The sequence below is a fragment of the Oncorhynchus masou genome, chromosome 28, assembly GCF_036934945.1.
Source record: "Oncorhynchus masou masou isolate Uvic2021 chromosome 28, UVic_Omas_1.1, whole genome shotgun sequence".
NCBI lineage: Eukaryota > Metazoa > Chordata > Actinopteri > Salmoniformes > Salmonidae > Oncorhynchus > Oncorhynchus masou.
The window spans coordinates 36,128,755-36,147,319 of record NC_088239.1 but is presented as its reverse complement, the minus strand read 5'-3'; the positions used below and the strand labels follow the sequence as shown (position 1 = coordinate 36,147,319).

General features: G+C 42.1%; 1 pseudogene; it reads left to right on the top strand.

Moving 5' to 3' along the window:
* The first annotated feature begins 725 nt into the window (after positions 1 to 725).
* On the top strand, positions 726 to 17,917 carry LOC135516977 (poly(A) RNA polymerase, mitochondrial-like; annotated as a pseudogene).
* Positions 17,918 to 18,565: the final 648 nt, after the last annotated feature.

The window sequence follows — 18,565 nt, the reverse complement described above, 5'->3', positions numbered from 1 at the left end:
TGGTATGGGATTGTGAAAAACATCTGGAGGTTTTGGACTGAACAGCCACAAAAACAAGTGTAACCCTGGCCCTAGCAGTTGCCAAAAAAACAGTTTTTCTGAAAATGGAAGGAAGTTGCTACATCAAATATACTGTATACAGCTGGACTAATCGACCATATAATGTGTACATAATTTTAAGAACGCTTGCAAAGTATATTTTATATATTTATGAACACATTCTGCTAAATGTGCAAAAATGTGTACGATTATGTAAGAACAACAATCTATAATGTCAATTGTCCTCAATATTAATTATTGTATTATTTTTTCATCTGTGTCAAACAAAAAATAAAATCTAACTAACATTTAAAAAAAGCTCTATCTTTAATGATTATTGAAAGGAGGTTGTCAAAGATAACTGGTGGAGTTTACCAGCAAGGAGAGCCTCACTTCACTACATGAAATGAACATTATACCCAGCATCGACTATGAAGCTACAGTGCCTTTCGAGTCCAGATTGCTGTCCCTCAAAAAAACGGGTCCTGTAGACCTGTCTAACCGCTAGTCTGCCAGTCAGTGCCAACCACAGACAACCATCCTCATCAACGACCTCATACAGAGATTGTCCAAAGAGGACAGTGTAAGTCGACATGGACTCGTTTCTAAAATACTAGGCTGTCTGAAGTTGTCTAACTGACTAAATTAAGATTGCTAGAATGCAGATTAACATAGCAACATATATGATGTCCCTGGGAACACACATAGGTACAATGTCAGCTTTATTGCTAATTTAGGTCACAAACATTTATACCAAGACAAAGTTGAATATAAATTATAGAGATTTCAAGAGATCCCTTGCTTTAAGCACAAATATTTTTCATTCCAATGAGAACGCTGTGTCTGTCTTCTCTTTATCTCAGACCAACAAATCACCTCCCTTACAGAGACATACCAGCTAACAGAAGAGAATGTCTGCGCTTCCTGGTCTGCTCGCTGCTGAACGACATAGCTGCTGCATATTTCCCAGAATGCAACATTCTGCCCTCCTCCATGAACAGCTTCCGGAAGCTGGGCTGTGAACTAGACATGTTTCACGACCTGGATGACATCAATGGAAGGAATCTTAAGGTGAGGATGGGGATGGAGGAACCACATCAGGGTCATGTTCAGTAGGGCACAACGTAGCAAAAGGTCTTGCAACGGAAAACAAAAACAGTTTTGTTATTGAACTAAGTCCAGGTAGGAATCTAAAGGAGAAGGACATTTTAACCCTTTATACAAGGGGTGGGCAACATTGATGGGGGTGGTGGCCACAGAAAATCTGAACTCATCATGAGGGGCCACAGTCAGAGCCAGCCCTAGTCTTTTGGGGGGCCGTAAGTGAAGCAAAACATTTTAGCGGCCCCCCTCTTGACAGTGGAGAGAGTTTTTAAGTTAATCTCCTACAATTCTTGGTCACTGATAAGTGCCTAAATTGGAACTTACTGGCTATACTGTAACATACTGTATATATAACGTCCCTTTATAGCGCTGTATGGGATTCAACTGACAGCCGTTCGAAACGTGTGTTCCATGCACAACAAAAATATGCTACTTTTGGAAATATTTTGTTCTCTGAGTGAGGATGAGACATGAAGGATGAGACGTTGAAGATTATAATAAATACCACTTTGATGTTGTAAAAGCAAACCGCACGTGCATCAGTCCAAATGTGCATTTGAAAACTGTCATTTAACAATATCAACAATGATACATATGATCACTATGTTTGATGTACAGTTACAAGGATGACCCACATCTGTGTGAAGAGCCTTGTGAAAGCCTAACACTGTAAAATTGTTTTTTTATATAACGTAGCTGGTAATACAACAAGCTTTCAAATGATGCTCAATCTGATCCAGATTTCCATTTTATAATGGAGAGTTTTTGGATTGCATAAACAACAACAGTAATTTTGTGATGGTGTGGCAGAGATGTGTTCCAAACAAAAAACGACAAGTGTGCTTGCTTCAGTTCCTCACATGCAAAGCACCTTATTGTTGAAGGCTCTTTCCTTGAGTCATAAACGTGTATGGAAATTACGTAGGAACTGTCACAGTTTGGAGAGGCGTGTGGCCACTTGGAGACACCAGTTAGACCTCTCATTAAAAGCCTTGTAATATTTTTTTCTTATGTTACACCTACCCCAACATTACCATGAATATTCTTATTATATTACTGAATAAATCCAGAGTATTTTCAGATTTCGTTATTGACAAATGCTGCGAAAAGTACAGTAAATGTAAAATGCACATAACATAACAGTGTAATGTTTGGATTACACATAACAGTGTAATGTTTGGATTACACATAACAGTGTAATGTTTGGATTACACATAACAGTGTAATGTTTGGATTCAGTCTTGTCAGGTGAACTGTTGTCACCTTTGGTTCTCTTTCAATTGCTACCATGGTCATGCATATGTTTTTATAGTTCCCAACCCATATTTTCCCAACCCATATTTGACAATTTCCACAAGTCTGAAGGGTTAAGATAGAATCATTTTAGGGGTGTTTCCCAAGAGCTTTATAGCACTGATCATATGGACAATATATGCCTAGTCCTACAAAGCTTTAGGAAACTCACTCCAAGGGGTCTCTTCCTTTAATTACCAATTTTGACCTAGGGTTGTTTACATATCATAAAACAGCTGTTGAGAGATTGGTCTCGTGTTTCTGCTGCATACACTCTCCTTTTAATTACATGTCCTTTTGTTTACATCTTTACAAGAACTCATGTACGAGAGGAGATCAAGCAACTTGTTAAACCAGACCACTACTGTCACTCTGTTGTTGTGCTGTAGAACATTTGTTCAGAGAGGGAGACGAGGGGGAAGCCCACTGAGCCTGAGGTCCTTATCAGTCTCTCTATCTCTCCCTCTCTCTCTCTCTCTCTCTCTCTCTCTCTCTCACTCTCTGGGTAAACAACAGGCTGATAAAAAAAGAGGTGAGAGATGCACGCAGTGCCACAAATCACCACTTCCTCTTCTGTAGACAAGGCTGTTCAGTAGAAATGTAAGACCCTCGTGTATGAAGAGCGCTTGCAGAGCTTGTCAAAGTTGTATCTTTTCTATGTGAATGTTGAGTGCCACTCTGACTTCCAAAAATGTACTCAAAGGCCTAGGAGATTGAAAGATGCAGGGTTATGCACTTTCGTGTATTTTCGTGTATACGCCGTCGGCATATCTTTTTCAGCCTTGTCCCGCCATCTTCACTCGCATACTCACTGTGATCCTATGCATTTAGAGCCTATGTTTCCGTAATTAAAAATGCTGTTCAATAAATGGTCTTGTCCCATCTGCCCGGCCAAAAGCAGGTACCAGACAAAGAGGTCTGCGTCTGAGCGGGCGGCGACCCAGAGTATCCTGTCTGTGATTGGGGAGTGTGTAGACCAGTTTGGGAGCCGGCTGTGTCGGGGCGCAGAAGATCCTCAACGCTCGCTGTCCCCTGGTCCGCTTCACCCACCGACCATTGGGGTTCCAGTGTGACCTCACAGCCAACAATAGGTAAGACAAAGACACACATATGGACTTGTTTCCACAGATACACACATGCTGACAGACACGCACGCATGCACGGTAGCACGCAGACACACACACACACACACACATTGAAGAGTCATTGAGCAAACTCCTTTATTGGTGTAATTCGTCTCAAATACATCATCAGTATGATTATATCAGAAAGCCTTCTATAAAGCTTGACCTGTTCCTGTTAAACAATTGTGAATCATTAAAGCCTACAAACATACTTCTGCCTGCCTAGTTCTACTTCTATATAAGTGACCAATTTATTAGGATTTTGAATTGTTGAAGTTGTTTAAAGTTCACCTGTCCACATAACTAATAGTCACCGTTTAAATGTCAGTTGCTGTTTGTCATTTTGCTCTAATGCGTCATAGAAACTCTGTTGCCTTTCAAAACCTACTGGTGTTGCACAAAGCAAACTGAAACTCGAGTTGCGTAGGAGAGAGAGCAGGAGAGAAAGGGAGAGAGCGCAGAAGATCGATGGGTCATGTGTTTCACTTCTTCTTTCCTTGGGACTAAGGGTTTCTGTGGTCTCTAAATTTAGCCTGAGAATGAAGCAGCCAGATACACACACCTGCTAATGATTAGAAACAAACACATCCACGCCTCAGTTTGTAATGAAATCGAGTAGGGTAGAGTGGAGACACCCTGACTGTGTGTTTATGTTAAAAACATTGAAGAGTATGGTTATACACAGTTTGTCATCCTTGCAAAACAGAGGTGTATTTTGTAAGTGAGAATTACGATGTCCAGCTAAATGTTGCCCCCTGGTGGATAGTGTGTGCCACTGACTTTTTCCATTTTCTCTGCTTCTAGCATGTTATAAATGTTGTTCAATTCAAAAGTCCCAGACAGTATCAAGTCTCTCAGATAATGAGGTTATTCTGCTTTAATATCCTATATGTTGTCTTGACTACCATTCTTTGTGTATCATCATCATATTAAATGCTTAGGAATGGTGATAGAAATGAATGTGTCAGAAACATCAATTCAAAAATCCCAGATTGTATCAAGTGTTTCAGCTACAGTGAATGCGTACTGCACTGTGTCTTGACTGTCATTCTGTATGTGTCCGCAGGGTGGCGATGAAGAGCTCTGAGTTTCTGTACCTGTATGGGCGGCTGGATCGGCGGGTGCGTTGCTTGGTGTTCAGTGTTCAGTGCTGGGCCTGCCTGGGCCCACAGTATCACCAGCTCTATGCCTGGATCACCAATTTCTCTCTCACTGTCACGGTCCTGTTCTTCCTGCAAAGGAGGACTGTTCCTATACTTCTCACCCTGGACCACCTCAAGGAACTAGCAGGTAGACACAGACGCACACACCCACACCCACAAGCAAGCCCATACTGCCCACCATGGACTGCCTCAAAGCAGTTAGCGAAAAATGGAGCACTGAGCAGCAACTTCTTTTAACAACAATCTATACTATCAGTATCATCTCAAAGAGCTGGCAGGTAGTAGTCTTGCATTGCTACACTTCCTAGTTTTATTCAGAAATTTGGAAATGTTCAGCCGGTAGCAATGGACCACTGAGCGAGTGGCAATTGGGTTATTAAATTATTATTTATTGAATAGATCTGATTGCTGATCCTAATTGGCAACAAAAATATCTGTGTTGGTGTAGTCCAGTCATGCTTCTCTTCCCACCGCTCGTACTCCTGCTTCCCTTGTCACCTTGGCTCTCAAATAATTGCATTCCAAAAGCAATCTATCCCCCCTCCCACCATCTTAGCCCAGACAGAGACACTATCCCAGGCATCATAGGGCCTTCATCACAATAAAGGCCCTATCACTCTGGCAGAGGGCTTTGACCCTCCTAGCACTATTTAACCTTGTGCACACACACACACATACACACACAACCAATCTCTTCTACTACCCTCAGCTGACATGGTCAAGGATTCTGTTCAGGACTCTCACTTTTTCTCTCTCTCTCTCGCTCTCTTTTCCTCATGATGAACTGTATTGGCTCCCTCTATTAGAGCTGGGACGATAAGCTGAAAATGATCCAGAGCGATCACTTATCGCAAGAATGTTGCTGATATTGTTCATTTTTGAGAAGTAGTCTATACTACAGAAATGTGTTTGAAATGCCTGCGATAATTTTGACATGAAATACGTTTGTTAATATGGGTGATTCGTAATGGCACAATTGATGGCTACAACCATCAAACTAAACTCAGCAAAAAAAGAAACGTCCCTTTTTCAGGACCCTGCCTTTCAAAGATATTTTAAAAAATCCAAATAACGTCACAGCTCTTCATTATAATGTCTTTAAACACCGTTTCCCATGCTTGTTCAATGAACCATAAACAATTAATGAACATGCACCTGTGGAACGGTCATTAAGACACAAACAGCTTACAGACGGTAGGCAATTAAGGTCACAGTTATGAAAACTTAGGACACTAAAGAGGCCTTTCTACTGACTCTGAAAAACACCAAAAGAAAGATGACCAGGTTCCCTGCTCATCTGCGTGAAGGAGGCATGGACTGCAGATTTGGCCAGGGCAATAAATTGCAATGTCCATACTGTGAGACGCCTAAGACAGCGCTACAGGGAGACAGGACGGACAGCTGATCGTCCACGTATAACAACACCTGCACAGGATCGGTATATCCGAACATCACACCTTCGGGACAGGTACAGAATGGCAACAACAACTGCCCGAGTTACATCAGGAATGCACAATCCCTCCATGAGTGCTCAGACTGTCCGCAATAGGCTGAGAGAGGCTGTACTGGGGGCTTATAGGCCTGTTGTAAGGCAGGTCCTCACCAGACATCACCGGCAACAACGTAGCCTATGGGCACAAACCCACCGTCGCTGGACCAGACAGGACTGGCAAAAAGTGCTCTTCACTGACGAGTCTCGGTTTTTCTCACCAGGGGTGATGAGCGGATTCGCATTTATCGTCGAAGGAATGAGCGTTACACTGAGGCCTGTACTCTGGAGCGGGATCAATTTAGAGGTGGAGGGTCCGTCATGGCCTGGGGCGGTATGTCACAGCCTCATCGGACTGAGCTTGTTGTCATTGCAGGCAATCTCAATGCTGTGCGTTACAGGGAAGCCATCCTCCTCCCTCATGTGATACCCTTCCTGCAGGCTCATCCTGACATGGCCCTCCAGCATGACATTGCCACCAGCCATACTGCTCGTTCTGTGCGTGATTTCCTGCAAAACAGGAATGTCAGTGTTCTGCCATGGCCAGCGAAGAGCCCGGATCTCAATCCCATTGAGTACGTCTGGGACCTGTTGGATCGGAATGGGGAGGGCTAGGGCCATTCCCCCCAGAAACTTGCGGGTGCCTTGGTGGAAGAGTTGGGTAACATCTCACAGCAAGAACTGGCAAATCCGGTGCAGTCCATGAGGAGGAGCTGCACTGCAGTACTTAAAATGCAGCTGGTGGCCACACCAGATGCTGACTGTTACTTTTGATTTTGACCCCCACCTTTGTTCAGGGACACATTATTCAATTTCTGTTAGTCACATGTCTGTGGAACTTGTTCAGTTTATGTCTCAGTTGTTGAATCTTATGTTCATACAAATATTTACACATTAACTTTGCTGAAAATAAACGCAGTTGACAGCGAGAGGACGTTTCTTTTTTTGCTGAGTTTAGTAGTAGCAGTTTAAAACCTGTTAGGGATAGGGGGCAGCATTTTCACTTTGGATGAATTGCGTGCCCATAGTGAACTGCATCCTACTCTGTCCTAGATGCTAATATATGCATATTATTTTTACTATTGGATAGAAAACACTCTGAAGTTTCTAAAACTGTTTGAATTATGTCTGTGAGTATAACAGAACTCATAGGGCAGGCAAATTTCCAAACAGGAAGTGGAAATTCTGGGTCTGGTTGAATTTCAAGTCATCGCCTATTCACATCCAAACTAGATATGGATATGTTTGCATTTCCTATGCCTTCCACTAGATGTCAACAGTCAGTAGAATGTGGAATGAAGCCTCTAGTGTGATGTATGACCGGATGGGAGGGGATTGAGTCAGTGATCTGTCAGAATGCCAGTTCCTGGTTGCGCACATTACTGTTGATATCGCCTGCGTTCCATGACTCTGTAGACAAAAAGGAATGCTCCGGTTGGAACGTTATTGCATATATATGACAATAACATCCTGAAGATTGATTCTCTACTTAGTTTGACCAGTTTATTCGACCTGGAATATAACTTTTTGAAGTTTTCGTCCAGCACCAGCTTTTCGACATTGACAGTGCTAGCAAAAGCAGCTAATTGGACACTAGTAATGGACATTATGGAACAAAACAACGATTTATTGTGGAACTAGGACTCCTTGCACTGCATTCTGATGAAAGATCATCAAAGTTAAGGGAATATTTATGATGTAATTTCGTATTTCTGTTGACTCCAACATGGCGGAGAAATATATTTATGTCTTAGCGCCGTTTTAGATTATTGCATGGTATGCTTTTTTCATAACGTTTAAAAAAAATCTGACACAGCAGTTGCATTAACCGGTTGATGCTCTGGGGGCGCTATTTCATTTTTGGATGAAAAACGTTCCCGTTTTAAACAAGATATTTTGTCACAAAAAGATGCTCGACTATGCATATAATTGATAGCTTTCGAAAGAAAACACTCTGACGTGTCCAGAACTACCAAGATATTTTCTGTGCGTGCCCTAGAACGTGAACTTCAGGCAAAACCAAGATGAGACGGCATCCAGGAAATGAGCAGGATTTTTGAGGCTCTGTTTTCCATTGTCTCCTTATATGGCTGTGAATGCGAGAGGAATGAGCCTGCCCTTTCTGTCGTTTCCCCAAGGTGTCTGCAGCATTGTGACGTATTTGTAGGCAGATCATTGGAAGATTGACCACATTTACCAGGTGTCCGCCCGGTGTCCTGCGCCGAAATTGGTGCGCAAAACTCAGCTGCCAGTATTTTTCCATGGGATACAGAGAGGAACGAACTGCATATCAATGAAGAGATATGTGAAAAAACACCTTGAGGATTGATTCCAAACAACGTTTGCCATGTTTCGGTCGATATTATGTAGTTAATCCGGAAAAAGTTTTACGTTGTAGGTGACTGAATTTTCGGGTCGTTTCGGTAGCCAGACGCAATGTAGAAAACGGAACGATTTCTCCTACACACAGACGCTTTCAGGAAAAACTGCACATTTGGTATGTAACTGAGAGTCTCCTCATTGAAAACATCAGAAGCTCTTCAAAGGTAAATGATTTTATTTATTTGGTTATCTGGTTTTTGTGAAAATGTTGCGTGCTAAATGCTACTCAAAATGCTATGCTAGCTTTGCATACTCTTACACAAATTAGTCAATTTCTATGGTTCAAAAGCATATTTTGAAAATCTGAGATGACAGTGTTGTTGAGAAAAGGCTAAGCTTGAGAGCAGACGCATTATTTTAATTTTATTTGCGATTTTCAGAAATCGTTAACGTTGCGTTATGCTAATGAGCCTGAGGCTTTAGTCACGATCCCGGATCCGGGATGGGGAGTTCCAAGAGGTTAAAGAAACAGTGTATCTTTAATTATATGTAAAACATGAATCTTCGTCAAAGTTTATGATGAGTATTTCTGTTATCTGGCGAAGCTCTCTGTAATTACTCCGGATATTTTGGAGGCATTTCTGAACATGGCATCAATGTAAACCGAGATTTGTGGATATAAATATGCATATTATCGAACAAAACATAAATCTATTGTGTAACAGGATGTCATATGTGTATATGAGATGAAGATTATCAAAGGTTTGTGACTATCTTTGGCTGGGAAAAATGGCTGTGTTTTTTTGGATTTGGTGGTGATCCAACATAAATATATGTTGTGTTTTCGCTGTAAAATTTGTAAAATTGGACACTATGGGAAGATTAAAGGATACTTTTTTTAGAATATTGTGCACATTAATGTTATAAACATATTGTTCTATTTATCATTATCACATCAATTCAGGCAATTTATTACAATATGTATTTTGTCCATATCCCCCAGCTCTACTCTGTTTACTGTCTCTTCCTCCTTTATGTTCCCTCCCTCTACCTCTCGCTCACCTTTTCCAGTTTGTAATCGCCCTCACTCTCTTATTTGACCTCTTCCTCTTTTTTTGCTCTATCCATCCCAGTTTTGTTTGAAATCTCTCTATCTTCTCCCTCTCTCTCTTTGCTTGTCTGTTTTTTGTGACACCATCCATCTTTGTTTTGTTTATGGACATCATCGCTGTGTACATAAACATATGTTGTATGTAATCTACCTTGTGCTCCCCTCTTTCCCCTACAAGGCCCGAGCTACAGTGCATTTGGAAAGTATTCAGACCCCTTGACTTTTACTACGTTATGTTACGTTACGTAAGCTTGTAGCGTCATACCCAAGAAGACTCGGCTGTAATCACTGCCTAAGGTGCTTCAACAAAGTACTGAGTAAAGGGTCTGAATACTTGTGAAAATGTGATATTTACATTCAGTTTTTTTACATTTGCAAAAATGTCTAAAAACCTGTTTTCACTTTGTCATTATGGGGTATTGTGTGTAGATTGAGGATTTATTTATTTTTTCATCCATTTTAGAATAAGGCTGTAACGTAACAACATGTGGAAAAGGGGAAGGGGTCTGAATACAAGTCATTTACCTTGTGTGTAGTGTATGTGTGTACCATGTCATTAACATTATGTTCCCCCTCTGACCCCCCCCCTCTCCTACAAGGCCCTCTGGAGAAGAGTGTCATCGGGGGAACCGACTGCACGTTTGTCAGCGACTTCACTAAAATACAAGTGCAGGACAACATGGAGACATTAGGTGGGCCCTTAGCTAGGGCCACGTTTTGGGAGTTTTTTTTGTGGGTTTTGTTGTCTTTGTCTGGTATTTCCAGCATTAACCACTAGGTTTGCTGCAGGCAGAAAATCTTAGAAAATGACACAAGCGGTCTCTAATTGACACAAGCGGTCTCTAATCTTTCAATGTCTGGTTGTGCATGAGTGTTTTGTGGGGGGGGGGGAATCGCCGAAATGAATATGAATATGAATCTTTATTGCACAAAGCCTATTATTTGGCAGGGAATAGTATTTGTAGATCAGTGATTCTTCACTTTTCTCAATCCCTGATCATCAGAGGTTATAAAAATGGGTCAAATACACAATATTGAAATTATGCTTGAAAAAACAGTGTGCCAATACCCCACTTGGACGTTCTTTGCAGACAACAATATATTCTGCAATTTAGCATTACATTATAAACGGAAAGACAGGATAGACAGCCATCTGAAAAAGAATATATCAGCCAGAACAACTTTAACGTCTTCACCCAGCTCCTACAATATGTTCAGAACAGATTGGCATATTTATTTTTAATTACCAGACTGCTCCTCTGTTCTTTACATGTTTTAATGAATGCACGCATTTTGGGATTGGCAACTTTTTCAAGAGAGATGTTGGAGCTTGCAAAAGCCATATCCTCAGAATTGACTTTGTTGCATGTTTTGCTATAGCGAATGAAAATTGCTACTTTGTTTGCAAATAGGCTACGTTTTCTTATTCCCATATAATGTTGATAAAAGACAATAAGTTAAATATTTGTTGATAATGTCCTTAAGATAGGCAAATACATTTGGTGCATTAGGCTAAAGTGTAGGCTGCTGATGAGAATAATTGTTGGTCTCCACATGGTTGGGAATCTATTTTGGACCAATTGAATAATTACCTTAGATCAGGTATTCCCAAACTGGTGTACGCGCAATGCCGTCGGTGGTACGCCAAATAAAAAAGTGAATCCCATTCAAAACAATTCATAATAATATATATTTTTAAATCTTCACATTTTCAAACAGTACATTTATATTTTCCATACATTTGGGTGACTTTTTTCTCTCTCGCCTGAGTAGCTTCGTTTCACTGCCAAAAATAAAATGAAACCATCTAGTGTTCAGCGAAGTAACAACACAATGTCACATACAGGTAGCCTTGTCAAAAAATGAACATCCAATCACATTAACCGTTACTCTCTCGCGGGAAACCTTCACTCTTGTGCAGACATTTAGAAACGAAACATGACGATTTGAAAAATAAGCCAGGAGAGTTTGTGCGAGAATAAAGACGACTTCCGAGTAGTAAAACGTATAAAAGCAACAGATACCATTAATAAGAAGAGGCTAGAAGCGTCTTCTATGGTAAGGTACCGAGTGGCTAGGACAGGCAAGCCCCAAACTTTTGTGGAGGACTTTATTATTCCTGCTGCCATGGATATGGCTGGGACAATGCTTGGAGAAAAGGCCACCTAAACTATACAGACAATTCCTTCATCAAACAACACTGTTTCACAACGCATCAGTGACATGGCAGGAGATGTTTTGAAACAATTACTGCTTCGCATACAAGCCAGTGAGTTATATGCGTGACAGCTGGATGAGTCAACAGACGTGGCGGACCTGGCACAGCTCCTGGCATATGTCCGTTACATTTATGGGGTGTCAATTAAGGAAGACATTCTCTTCTGGAAACCAGGACAACATGAGAGGATATTTTTTAAATACTGTACAGCTTTGTGACATCAAATGGACTTTGGTGGTAAAGATGTGTTGGTATCTGTACTGATGGTGCAAAAGCCATGACAGGGAGACATAGTGGAGTGGTAACGCACGTGCAAGTAGTTGCTCCCGACGCCACTTGGGTAGACTGCAGCATCCACCGAGAGGCTCTTGCTGCCAAGGGAATGCCAGACAGCTTGAAAGACGTTTTGGACACTACAGTGAAAATGGTTAACTTAGTTTAGCAAGGTGCCTGAAGTCTCGTATATTTTCTGCATTATGCAATGATATGGGCAGCGACCATGTAACACTTTAACAACATACAGAGGTGCGCTGGTTATCAAGGGGCAAAGTATTGGGAAAAAAAAATTGAGACAAACTTAGTTTTTTTTACTGACCATAATTTTCACTTGTCTGACCGCTTGCATGATGACGAGTTTCCCACCGGACCGGCCTATCTGGGTGATGTTTTTTCTCACCTGAATGATCTGAATCTAGGATAACAGGGACTCTCCCCAACTATATTCAATGTGCGGGACAAAATTGAGGCTATGATTAAGAAGTTGGAGCTATTTTCTGTCTGCATTAACAAGGACAACACACAGGTCTTTCCTTCATTGTATGATTTTTTTGTGTGCAAATGAACTCCAGCTTACGAACAATGTCAAATGTGATATAGCGATGCATCGGAGTGGGCTACTTTCCTGAAACGGACGACACAAACAACTAGATTCGTTATCCCTTTCATGCCCTGCCTCCAATCCACTTACCAATAGCTGAACAAGAGAACCTCATCGAAATTGCTACAAGCAGTTCTGTGAAAATGTAATTTAATCAGAAGCCACTGTCAGATTTCTGAATATGGCTGCACTCAGAGTTTCTTGCCTTGGCAAATTACACTGTTAAGACTCTGATGCCCTTTGCAACCATGTAACTATGTGAGAGTGGATTCTCTGTCCTCACTAAAATGAAATACAGGCACAGACTGTGTGTAGAGAATGATTTAAGACTGAGACTTTCCAATACAATCCAACATTGTAGAGTTATGTGTATCATTTCAAGTACACCCTTCTCATTAACCTGTGGTGAGTTATTCACCATTTTTGATGAACAAATAAGGTTTTATAAGTAAGATGGCTAAATAAAGAGCAAAATTATTGATTATGAATATATTATTATTTGTTCCCTGGTCCTATAAGAGCTCTTTGTCACTTCCCACGAGCCGGGTCGTGACCACAACTCACATTCATTCTTATGTTTAATAAATATATTGTATGTGTGTGTGTGGCAGGCTTACAATGATGGCAAAAAAACAACATTTGAGAGTGCGCTGACCCTGGTGCTAGAGGGGGTACCAGCTGGAGGTTGAATATTTGAAGGGGTATGGGCCTATAAAAAGGTTGGGAACCACTGCCATAGATGACCATGGTATGCAGACATTACAATTAATTCACACATGGAGCAAGAAGGTGCAGTGGTTCCCAAGTTTGTTTATCGGCCTCTTGAGGTCTGAGCCCCTGTCCCTTAACCAGAGCATACATACTAATATTTTGTATACGTTTTATTTCCACATTAAAACGGGTTTATTGATCATTATAAATGTGGTATTTGTTATCATACTCTTTGGGATTCCTTTCAGAGCAACTGCTGCAGGAGTTCTTTGAGTTCTACGGAACCTTCACATTCGACCGCATGTCCATGCACAGCAGAAAGGTAACAGGCACACACAGCCCATTCTGATTTCATTAGTGCCAAGTCATTCTATGTTGATTGGACACAAGATGAGGGTGCTGCGCTGAGAGCTTTAAACAGAAATAGCCTTCTCTGGAACCCTTTTATCTGTAAACTGTAAATTGCCAATCCTTTCAGAAGGGAATCCAGCAGCACTTTCACCCCTGTGCATAATTGCCATTGTTTCATGGTCGTAGTTTATAATTGGCGGGGAAAAAAGGACTGCAGATACTATCAGAACCAGATTGGAGAGTTCGCTAACGGCGTTTGAGATCTTTCATTGGCTAGCTCTCCCTAGTCGCAGGGCTGAGAGCCAAGAGGGGAAGCTGTTGGTAATAAAGTGGGTTTTTGGTGGATCAAACACACACACACACACACCAGCATCGCACGAATGTCTCTCCGTGCCAGCTTAGACTACAGCTGTTAGAGGACTGTGTGATTGATAGTTGCTCCTCCCCTCTACCCATCTCCAATGAACACAATCAGCAGTTCATCACACTCGATAAGAAAACATAATCAACACGTTTATTCAATCTTAGACACGTACGTGTTCATTTAGTTACAGTTCACCCAGTTTGTTTTTCATTTAATTCCTTTGCAGGCCAAGGTTGTCCCAAATGGCACCCTATTCTCTGTTTAGTAGGGATGTGCATCTTTCCCTTTCAAGACGATTCAATATGTATCTAGATAGATGGGCTCCGATATGATACAGGAACGATACATTTTAGTTTGAAATGATTCCGTGCGATTCTCTTTGATTAGAGAATGAATCGATATGATATGATTCGATGCACTAACATTTGTTGCATAAACACACTCATTTTCCATTCTAAATATAAGTCTGATGCTGATGGAGCTCATGAGCTAATCCTCTGAGCTGGATCGGTCTGAGCTGACTTGTGTGTGTAAATTATGTTTGTCTATGGTGTATACTATGTATGTACCTGATCTGACCCATAGGGGGAGACAAGGCATTTTACCACCCCACTATCAGATTCAGGGGGACTATGTAGCCTTTGGTTCTGAAATCACCATCACCCACTAATTAACTTGTACATTTAGCAGATAGTGTTTGAGCTAGCAATGTATCAATATTCATCATTTACAAATGAACTATGACATAACCAATTAATATATAGCACCATTTTGGATTTCACCCCCATCTCAAAATCGAAGGGTTTTGACCGTTTTGGAAGATTCTGGTGAACTTTTTTTCTCCACATTTTAGCCGTGTTCAGTATAAATCAATGACTGTCAACACAGTTGCATGCTTTTAGTTTGACACTGAAGGAAAAGACGCATCAGTTATCACAAAGGATTAGGTGTTGTCTCAAGGTCGAAAGAAAGTAATATGAGCAAAACATGTTAGTTTATCGGCGATTCATGTTTGAAAAATAATCTGGGGTCTGTGGACCAAAGCAGTCTTATCTTAAACATTTGAATCGCAGGCTGATGTGTAATCGTTACATCCCTACTATATAGTGAGCTACTTTTGACCCGGGCCCATAGGGAATCGGGTGCCATTTAGGATGCAGGCCTCTGTTGTACATCATCTCCTCATGGCCCCTAAGAGTAAAAATATTGTAAGGACGTTAACCCAGGGTGAGGTGTGTGTGTGTGTGTGTGTGTGTGTGTGTGTGTGTGTGTGTGTGTGTGTGTGTGTGTGTGTGTGTGTGTGTGTGTGTGTGTGTGTGTGTGTGTGTGTGTGTGTGTGTGTGTGTGTGTGTGTGTGTGTGTGTGTGTGTGTGTGTGTGTGTGTGTGTGTGAGAGAGAACCCAGGGTCAGGACTGAAGTATTAAAGGAAGGCCTGTAGGAAGACTTGTGGTCATGGCCTCTGCATATAATCTTTCACCAGTAGAGAAACCACCATTAATCATCTTTACTGTGTACTGCGTCTCTCCCGTCTCCCTCTTCTCCCACACTCTCCTATTCCCTGTCTTCTGTGTCCTACCATTTTACATTGTAGTCATTTAGCAGGTTGCTCTTATCCAGAACGTCTTAGTTAGTGCATTCATCTTAAGATAGCTATGTGGGACAACCACATGTCATAGTAAGTACATTTTTCCTCAAAGTAGCTATCAGCAGTCAGAGCTGGCCCTCTCCTGTCCTCCTCCCTCTCTACCTCCCTCTCCCTGGCAGTCTTACCCTCTCGCTCTCCTCTCGCTCTCCTGCACCTTTACCTTTTTCCTCTCTCTTTCCTTCTCCTGCCCCTCTCCCTCCCTCTCTACCTCTCTCCCTGGCCCTCTCACTCTCCTGCCCTCTTACCCTCTCTCTCCTCTCTCTACCCCTTTCCCTCTCTCTCCTGGCACTCTCCCTCTGCCCTGACTGATGGCTTTATGGTCCATGGTCATCTCTCCATCCCATGGAGCTGGAGGCTCCATCTCTGTTTCTCCATCCATTCAGCCTTTTTACAACCCCCGGCTTAGGGGATAGAGTATTTAGGTATTGCATGCCATGCATGCCCTGGGTTCAAATAGTATTTGATTTATTTCAAATACTTTGAGGGGTACAATTGAGCTTGCCTGGGGTTTTAGATTTGAGGCGTTTACACCTTTGGGACTATTTCATTGTTTCCATTGCGTCAGGCAAGGTCAATCAGGCGCAGCTAAAGCGTTTAAAAGAGAACAAATGCTAGTTGAACCCAGGTGCATCTGTTGTTTGCATGGAACCTTGGAGGGCTCTAGAGATAGATCTTTTACCGAGGTTTTTATTGTCTGTGTGACAGTTACAGAATAGTACAGAGTCACAAATGGAACCCAATTCAATATAGTGCACTACTTTTCCAAAGCAGCAATGGTCTAGCCTAGGACACTGGAATCACCAAAGAGTTAGCAAGATGGCAGAAACAGATCTTGGACCAGGCTAGTGATGTTGTGGTATGATTGATGATTGAACCTGTGTCTACCCTGCTGGTGCTGCCCCCAGGCCCGTTCACCACAGCTAGGCTGACACTATTTGCGTCCCAAATGGCACCCTATTCCCTACACACTGCACTACTTTTGACCAGAGCCCTATGGAGCCTGATTTAAAAGTAGTAGGGAATAGAGCGCCATTTGGGACAGAGCCTGCTAGCGAATGAAGAGATGAGATAACTGGGTCCAGGTGGCCTACATAACAGCAACAACGCCTAAGATAGATGGACCATTTATAAAGCCAGTGTGTTTTTATGTTTTGTCACCCCTCTCTTTCTCACTCCCACCCTCTTTTTATCTCTTACGTTCACCCTCACTCTTCTCTTTGCTCGCTCTCTCACAGGGCAGAGAGCAGAACAAACCTGAGGTCTCTCCCTTCGCATCCAGAACCCCTTCAAGCCAGCGCTGAACGTCAGTCAGCACGTTAACAGAACACAGCCGGAGCACTTTGTGGCGTTGAGTCGGGAGAGCGCCTGGATGATGCAGCAGCGGGAGTTCAAAGTACCGCACAGCCTGGGCAGTAACGGGACCGGTACCGGGAACAATGCTCCCTGGGGCTTGGCTGTGCTCCTCATGCACTCCGTCTCCCAGGCGGCCGAGGTTAAGGATCGTAAGAAGGGGAAGAGGGAACCGGCCAGCAAGAGGATCAAGAGCCTGCTGGAGTCTCTAAAGAACAGGGAGGAGAAGAAGACGGGCAACAGTATCAACACCACGAGGAAGAAGAGCTAGAGGAGAAGATTCATTGTGTTTGTGGGGATCAGTCTGAGCCCAGGCAAGATGCAGAATCACTTATCTCGATCAGTAGTCAATTGGGTTGCAAAATGATTTGTAGATCACTCATACTGTGCACTCTGCACACGGTTTTGCAGACCATCACCACTAGATGGCACTGGTGAGGTATAAGTCCAAGGGCAACACGCACTTAAAGTCCTACCCTTAAAGACATCACATTAGTGGACTTATGAGCCGAGCCAAGCTGTACTGAGCTGGCCTGTTTAGACATCCGCTATGGTAGCTGGAACTGTCCTGACGAAAATATAGAAGCTGGCGCAGTATGGTTTGGATTGGCATGATTGTGTGAAATGGGGTATAAATGTTTCCGTGACCAGATGCTCTTGATAAGAAAGGACTTATTTACTCTCCATGCCAACCTTTGCAAATAATGTACTGAAAGAAGATATTAACTTCTAGCATCTGACTATACATCTTTTAGTTTGTTTACGTTACATCAAATGTTTTCAGATGTTTTTCATTAAATCAGTGTCACAAAATTGACTTTTATACCAAAATGAAAACAGTATTTTGAAATGTGTGGTGGATAATGAACAGTCTGACATTTGTTATTTCAAGATTCAACTTTTACCGTCAACTGTCCAAAAACAACGATGCATCCTTGCTAGTCAGTCCATATTTAAACAGTCCATACCGTTGCTCATCAAGTCAGTTGTCTGGAGGAGAGAGGAGCCAGCGGTGTGGTTAGTCTGTAAAATGGATGGACCTCTTCCCGGCTACTCGTTGAACTAACATGTCAAATATTTGGATAGAGAGTAGGCACATTCCATTTTAAACACAAGTCTTTAGTTTTCTCGGTGGAGACTGAAAGAAAGAGACAAGAGCCTTAACTTTATTTCCAGATCTGCTCATAATCCTTTATTGCCAATTTGGCACTAGGCATTTCCAACCCAAACCTTAATGATAAGTTCAGTGAACGGAGTACACAAGGCCAAGATAATGTAAGTTATTTTTTTAATCAAAACTTCTTGCCACCTAAGCACTCTCTGTGAATGAACCCTACCACTGAATAGTTTGCCGTTAGGGAGAAGGAATGAGTGCCTTTCCCACTTATGGTAAGTTTATGCCTC